General features: G+C 41.3%; 1 pseudogene; it reads left to right on the top strand.

The window, feature by feature from the left end:
- Positions 1–5,817: 5,817 nt before the first annotated feature.
- On the top strand, positions 5,818–5,916 carry LOC121152781 (annotated as a pseudogene).
- Positions 5,917–7,200: the final 1,284 nt, after the last annotated feature.

Raw genomic sequence — 7,200 nt, 5'->3', positions numbered from 1 at the left:
ACTTTTTGTTTAGTTGTGGTTTAAAACTCAAAAGCCATGATGGCAAAATTGGAAGAAATCTTAGTACCGTGGGGACAGGCATTGGAAAAATGAAGTGTCTAGTGTTATGGCTGAATACTTGATGTACTATAAACTGAATATTCCCACTTCTTCCGGTATCATTTCTAGAGGGAGCTCTTTTATGAAGCAAAGTATGCCAGAATACTTTGTGATTCACTTATGATATAATTGGAGTATTTAGTTAATTTGGGATATTTTGCTAGCCAGGAAAAAAATTTTCCTTTTTTTTCCCTTTCATCCCTCCTTCCTTCTTTCCTTTTTCTTTTTCATATGCTAATATTTCAGCTCCTGTTATGTGCTCACTTTGAAAGAAAAAGCGCAGACCTCTGATTCAAGGCACTTATATGACATGATTATACTTGAGTTAATATGAGTGGAAACCGAATAGAAGATTAAGCCAAAAGCGAGGTTGGTTAAGATGACCAGAACCTGAGGCTGTGCCAAGGACCGTGAGCTCCCTCAAGTAACGTGAATTAGGGACTACTGGGGATTTTGTAAGCAACACAAGTTATTACACCACAATTTATGATTTTCATTCTTGGAAGAAATAGTATCATATAATTAACATGATTTCAATCCATGTTCTGTTGTATTTGCTACAAAGAAGTGTTACACATAATGCAGCAGAATGTTTTTTTCTGCTTCCAGACATTCCCACATCCCACATTTTGAAATTCCACATGGATTTTTTTTTTAATTTTGGGAAGTTAGAAAAATCTACAACAAACGGACTTTGTCATCAATGGTTTATGAATAAATTGTCACAAGATTTTTCTAGTATTGGAAAGAATTTTTCCTCAGGGTGTCATTATCTGGTTGAGCATGACACTTGGGCTGTAGAGGAACAGCACGCGGGCAGAGAAGGCATGGGCTTCGGAGCCAGCGGGTCCACATTCCGAATTTTCCGTGGCTCCTATACCAGCATATGTTATCCACGTCTTTTGTTTATTTGTTTTTGTTTGTGCAAGGGTAGGATTACAAGGTCACTTTTAGGGTTAAGAAAAATCGTTTTTGTAAAGTGGTAGTCATCATATGAACACAAGGGTGGTGATGATGGCAGTTAAATGATGGTGAAGCAATGATGGCTATGGCAGTGGTGATGGTAAGGAGAAAGGATTACGGTGGACCTTTGGAGAAGCAGCACAGGAGCAATAGTTGAGACCCCAGATTAAGAAACCAGACTCCCTAGGTCCTAACCTTGTCTCTACCACTTGGGCTAGTGTAGTTATCGGAGACTTGATAAGAAGCTAAGGGTTTATAACAGCATGTATGGATTGTCTCATACTTTTGATGAATCAGGAAACTAGTTAGACTTGGCCACCTGGAATCGAGGTGCTGGCTTGAAAATTGCAGTCATCTGACCCTCTGATCAGAGAAGCATCTGCGGCCACGCTCAGTTGCAGGGTTGTTGGCAAGATTCTGTTTAGCACTGTTGGACTAGAGCCTAAATTCTGTGCTGGCAGTTGGCTGGAAGCTGCCCTCAGTTCCTTGATTATTGGAGTTCCCAATGTATTAGGTTGCTGTGTTGGGGGCAGCAAGGATAGTCTACTGGCAAGACAGATCAAATGGTCATTTGTAACGTAATCTTGGGGACTGGTATCCCCTCACTTTTGTTGTGTGCTTTTTTTGTCTGACCTGAGTCTTTGTTTTTTTAAAGATTTATTATTTTCATTGGAAAGTCAGATATCCAGAGAGGAGGAGAGACAGAGAAGAATATCTTCTGTCAGCTGATTCACTCCCCAAGTGGCCACAACAGTCAGAGCAGAGTTGATCCAAAGCCAGGATCCTGGAGCCCCCTCCAGGTCTCGCACGGGGATGCAGGGTCCCAATGCCTTGGGCAGTCCTCCACTGCTTTCCCAGGCCGCAAGTAGGGAGTTGGATGGGAAAGCAGGGCCACATTAATGATCTGATAAGGCTCTTGTAAAGGGGAACAGAGTAAATATTTCTGAAGTATCTGTTTCACATGTAACACTCAAGCAATGTTTGCTTTTCTTTTTAAGCATATATCAAATTAAATCCTTTCTCTTTTCAGACAAATGTTGACTTAATCTACTTACTGGTTTTTGTCACTCTATATCAAAAGGCTGTTTTTGCTTCACTCAGTGCATATGTGGAAATGGCAGCTAGGTTGGGGTGGCAGAGGGTGTGAGGACATCAGAGAGACAGTAGAATGAGGAGGCTCGAGTCCAGCTCTGTTTTTCTCTTCAATAGGTTTTAGGGGAACTGTATACACAGTCTATTAAGCAAGTGCTGCATATTCTATCCATGTTGAAGCCAGGCCAGTGAGAGCAAGGGCAGCCCAGAGCGGTGCCTGGCTACCTGTCAGCCTGGGAAAATGGTCTCTGAGCTCATCCTAGGCCCGAAAGTCTGTCATCCACAACCGATTTCCAAATTACGGGCTGATTCTCTGGTTCACAGAGCCGTTGAGTTTTGCTCTGTTTACTTTCATAACTTGTTACCAGGGTGGTTTATAAGCATACTAAAGCAATTGAGATAAAAAGCCATTTAATACGATTTGATGATCCTGTTCTGTGGTTTTAAACAGTGTGAGAAAACGTACCTAAATCCAATCACAGTGTTTGGTTCGGGAGCTGATCCCGTTAAGTGTGTTTTTAAAACTCCACAAATGTTATTGCAGAGGCTTCGTTACCAGAATGAAAACTAGTCTGTGTCCGTCGTCGGCAGATCTGTGGCTCTTCCTCAAGGACTTCACATGTGCCTTCAAACAAAGCTGTCACCCCGCGTGCCAGCACTGTCCTTGTTCTGTGTCTGTTGTCTCCAAGACTCCCCCGGTGACTTGTCTCTTTCCTAATGCGTGCTAAGTACTTGATACTTTCCTATGCAGGAAGCTTATATGAACTAATTAACATTTAATGAGAGGAAACCAACTGATTAGAATGCTTTTCGTGGTCCTTTAGCTAATAAATGTTGTATATACTTCTGACTGCATCTTGTCAGCATGCGGCTTTTCCTTCCCCGTTCATTCTTGTTTTCACAGCTCTGCCCTGCCCTGGGGCTTTTCAGCAATAACCTGGCTGAAGAGTTAGCCTGAGTTAATTTGAGGAAAGTTTTGGGCCAAATTATTGAGGTAAATATTTTGATTAAACTTTGCTTAGAGCCATAAGTGAACGAAGCTTCTGAATCCAAATCAAGACCAAATCATTCCAACCATGCTTGATGGTGAACAGGGAGAGTTTGATGAAAAGCAAAATCCCAGGCCGAGGCCCAGGCAGCTGAAAATGATTTTGCCTGTGTTTATAAAGGCAATTAGGGTTATGCTAGTGCAGCTCTGGAGGCTCAAACAGAGGGGCAAAGAGGTGTGACTTGAGAGGCCCATGCATTTCCTGCAGAATGTCCGGGTGGAGCCATTCAAGACCCGCCAGTGCCTTCTGAATTGCGGAAAGTGCCCACAGTGAGCTGCATCAGGGCATTTTACATCTGGAATTTGAGCTGCATACTACCAGCACGAAGCCATTGGCCCTCATCCTCAGCTTATTAGCAAACCTTCTACGCAGAACTCAGAAAGGAACTGAAGTCAGAAAGCACACTGTACAGTTGGGTTGAGGATCACCGTTGATGACGGCAGGTAAGTCCGCATTTTGAAGGAATGCCTCTGTGGGATAAGGGCCAGCTCTGCCATTTTCCTGTTTCCCTGTGTGCACCGCAACAGTACTATCTTAAGCATTCGATTGCTTGGCAGGCACATTTTAAGCCATAAGACTATTTTGTGGGTAGGGGACAGTATAGATTGCTTTTGTTAAGAACAGATAGCTGCATTAAAACTAAGCCATGTTAACTGAGTGCAAGAATGAGTAAGAGCTCTGTTCAACCCTGCTATGAACCACCCATTTCCCTCATCACGTGTACAGTCTGTCACATGTGTGTGAGGAGAGGAAGAACGCTTCAGCATTAGTGCACTCATGAGATGTCAGAAAAAGCTGGAGTTCCATCTTATTTATAAAGTTGCACAATAAGAAAAATTTTAGTATCTTCTTCCCATTCCCCATCCAGCTGTCAAGAGCACCTTCCTGAAAGAACTTGGGTCTAAAATGCATACGGGAAGACACAACGGGGCAAGTTCTGTGTGCCCTTGGAAGAAGCCGGTAATGGTCTTGCTATCCTTTTGTGTTAGCGTCTTGATCAAACTTGTAAGAATTGTACAGGACGCTTGACCAAGGTGAACACTTGGGAGTCCTTTGCACCTGCACTGTCAGTGGTGGCAGTGACCCACCATTGAATGGCTCCCTTCAGATTTGATCTTGCTTACTTCTCACTAAATCACAGGGAATGAAATGACCAGGGATTTTCATGAGTGGATAATCTCTTCCCTAGGACAACCTCAGGGCTCCCAGGAGGCTTCTAGAAATCCAACCTTCTTACTGTTGGGCATTGATTCTTTTGTCTTCATTATTGGACAGTTGTTTGTGTTGTTGTTAGAAGCATGATAAGGAAAGTGTATGAGCTTGATAGTCAGACCCACATGAGTTCTAGTGCTGGCTTTGACACTGTCTACCCGAGGAACCTGGGACACATTCCCTCGCCTGTCTGGGCTTCAATTTGTTCACCTATCATTGAGGATAGTATCTGCTTTTCTGGCTCGGTGAGTGGAAATTAAGGATAATATACATAAGACATCTGGCCCTTGCCTGGAGGTAAGCACTCAGGGTATACTAACCATTGTTACTCACCGTATTAACTCAATATTATTCAAAATTGTTTTCTTGGAAAGCGAATTTTCTCACATACATTGAAATTTTATCATAAATTCATTTGCTACAAATTAATCACATATTAAAGTGGACATATATCAGGGACCATGCACAAGGAAATTGTTGGGGAAGGACTGGCTAGGATAAGGTCTCAGAAGCTTGGAGGACTTAGTGACTTAGTTGAGCAAGAGTATGAGCACAACCAAGCAGAGATCCACTATTCTGCTGTAAGATGAAGCCACAGTTACGATGCAGGAATGCAGAGCCTCCTCAGTGTCCCACACGCGTGGAACTTGGTGCTTGCTGGGTGCACAGTAGTAAGTTCAGAGAGAAGAAAGAGCAACATCTCATTTTGGAGTTCACTCATTCACCAGTTGATTCAGGGACTTGGAATCTTCACATCTTCCAGTTACACTTTCTTCTGGGAACTCTCACTTCATTTACAGATGGGGAAATACTCAGGATCAGGACGAAGTTTGAAATGCACAGCACTTCTATTCACATTCCCTTGGTTAATCTCAGTCTCATGGTGCAGCCAGCTGTTGGAGAAACGAGGTGGTCTTCTTGTATTCCTAGAAGGAGGAGAAAATAGAAACATTGGGGGATACTTGCAGTTTGCTGTGAATGGCTTTCAAATCTTCTGAATTCACCAATATGAAGTAATCATTTTTATATCAGTATTCTATATACACCCACACACCCAGAATTTAGAAAAATTAATACTCGTTCCTTTTATACATGATGCCTTTTACTGTTTTTTCTGTTCTGTTAAGTCTCCTAGAATCATTTGAAAATACTGTGCCTCAGTGAATTGATTGCTTAATGAAAAGAAAGGCATTATTCTGGTTGTGGGCTTAAACGCACTGTCTCACTAGTTTTACAAGAGGGAGAGAAGGAGACCCTCACAGCAATGATCAAGTTTCTGAGGTGGAAGACTGTGACGAAGAATCCTGCTGAATGGCTCCATGGAAAGTGAAACTCGGTGATGCAAATGTTCAGTGTAAAGTTACAGCTGCAATAAGAGCTGTACTCAGGTGCTTGCCTTTCACTGCCTAGAAATGAGCAGCACATATGCTGAAACCGAAATGATATAGAGATTAGCATGGCCCCTGCACAAGGATGAAACAGAAAGCATAACTAAATTCAGAGCCCTGACACTTAGATGAATGACACACAAAGTTGTCATTAGCTGTACTCCATACCCATATCTATCCACCCCAATCCAAATAAGGACTTTTTGTCACACTTCAAATACCACTAGTTCAGGAAAGTGACCCACTAATCAATGGGACTAGAAAATTCCTCCTGTAGGATGAACCATGGATATGCATTATTTATATTTGGATAATTACATTGCGATTTAAATATGCTGTCTCCATAATTCTTTGTACAGAAGATGCTTGCTTAGTATTGCAGTGGTAGTAGATTTTCACCCAGGAATTGAGGAAAAGGCTTATTGGTATATATATATATATATATATATATATATATAAAAAGACCAAAAGTCTTCCTATATGGGAAGCGTCCAAAACGCTCAAGGGAAATGCATATTAGAAAAAATACTGTATGTCGATTTCAAGATAAACATGATTTAATTCTATTTTCTACCATTTAAAAAGTATACTTACATGTATTTTTACTCTATACACAGAAATGAACCTCCAGTCATACTCGCATCTCCAAAAATGTGAATTATACAGAATTTAATCTGAAAATAGTCTCTCCAAAACCTTCCTACTCTCCCCAACTCCATCAACTAGTTTTAGAGTGAAGTTTATTTTTCATAATATGGCTAGAGTTTACTGTTTTGAATGTTAAATGAATGTAGTTTTCAAACAAGTAATCTAACTTTATATACGGGTGACTGGTTTTCTAATCTTTAGAAGCTCAATTACAAAATGAATTAATAGGTGAGGGACGACGTAAAACAAACATTTAATCGGGCTATCTATTAATGGTAGCAGGATGCGTAATGAATATCAATTAGCTCTTGTAAACAAAAGTTCATGCTTAGGTGTGTACCTAAGAAGCAGACAACTGGTATCAGTAGGAAGAGTAAGAGGTCAAATCTGAAGTAACAGAGACAATTAGATGATCAGGGAGAGTGTAAGCGGAGACACGGAGAATCTGTGACACTCCTCACTACGGCTCTGTCCACCTCAACATGCCACCAGTGAAACAGTAGAGTTAGATTGTTCTGGTCTCTCATTATATTCGATTTAATACGACTGCAGTCAGTACTAAGCGTTTGGCCATGCTGAACTGTGTCTTTCCTCAGGCTGGACTAGAAAATCTGCAACACTTAGGGTTTTTGTTTTATGATTAAAAGCACGACATTTGTGGTCACAATGTCAAACAAAAGCTTTCCCACCCTCTATTCTATTGAAAAGAGTGGCACTGAACACTGATGTCTTAAGCAATGACATCACAA

The sequence above is a fragment of the Ochotona curzoniae genome, unplaced genomic scaffold (genome assembly GCF_017591425.1).
Source record: "Ochotona curzoniae isolate NIBS_2020 unplaced genomic scaffold, NIBS_Ocur_1.0 contig_2599, whole genome shotgun sequence".
Taxonomy (NCBI): Eukaryota; Metazoa; Chordata; class Mammalia; order Lagomorpha; family Ochotonidae; genus Ochotona; species Ochotona curzoniae.
The sequence above is the reverse complement of the archived record's forward strand: the minus strand, read 5'-3'. Positions and strand labels throughout refer to the sequence as shown.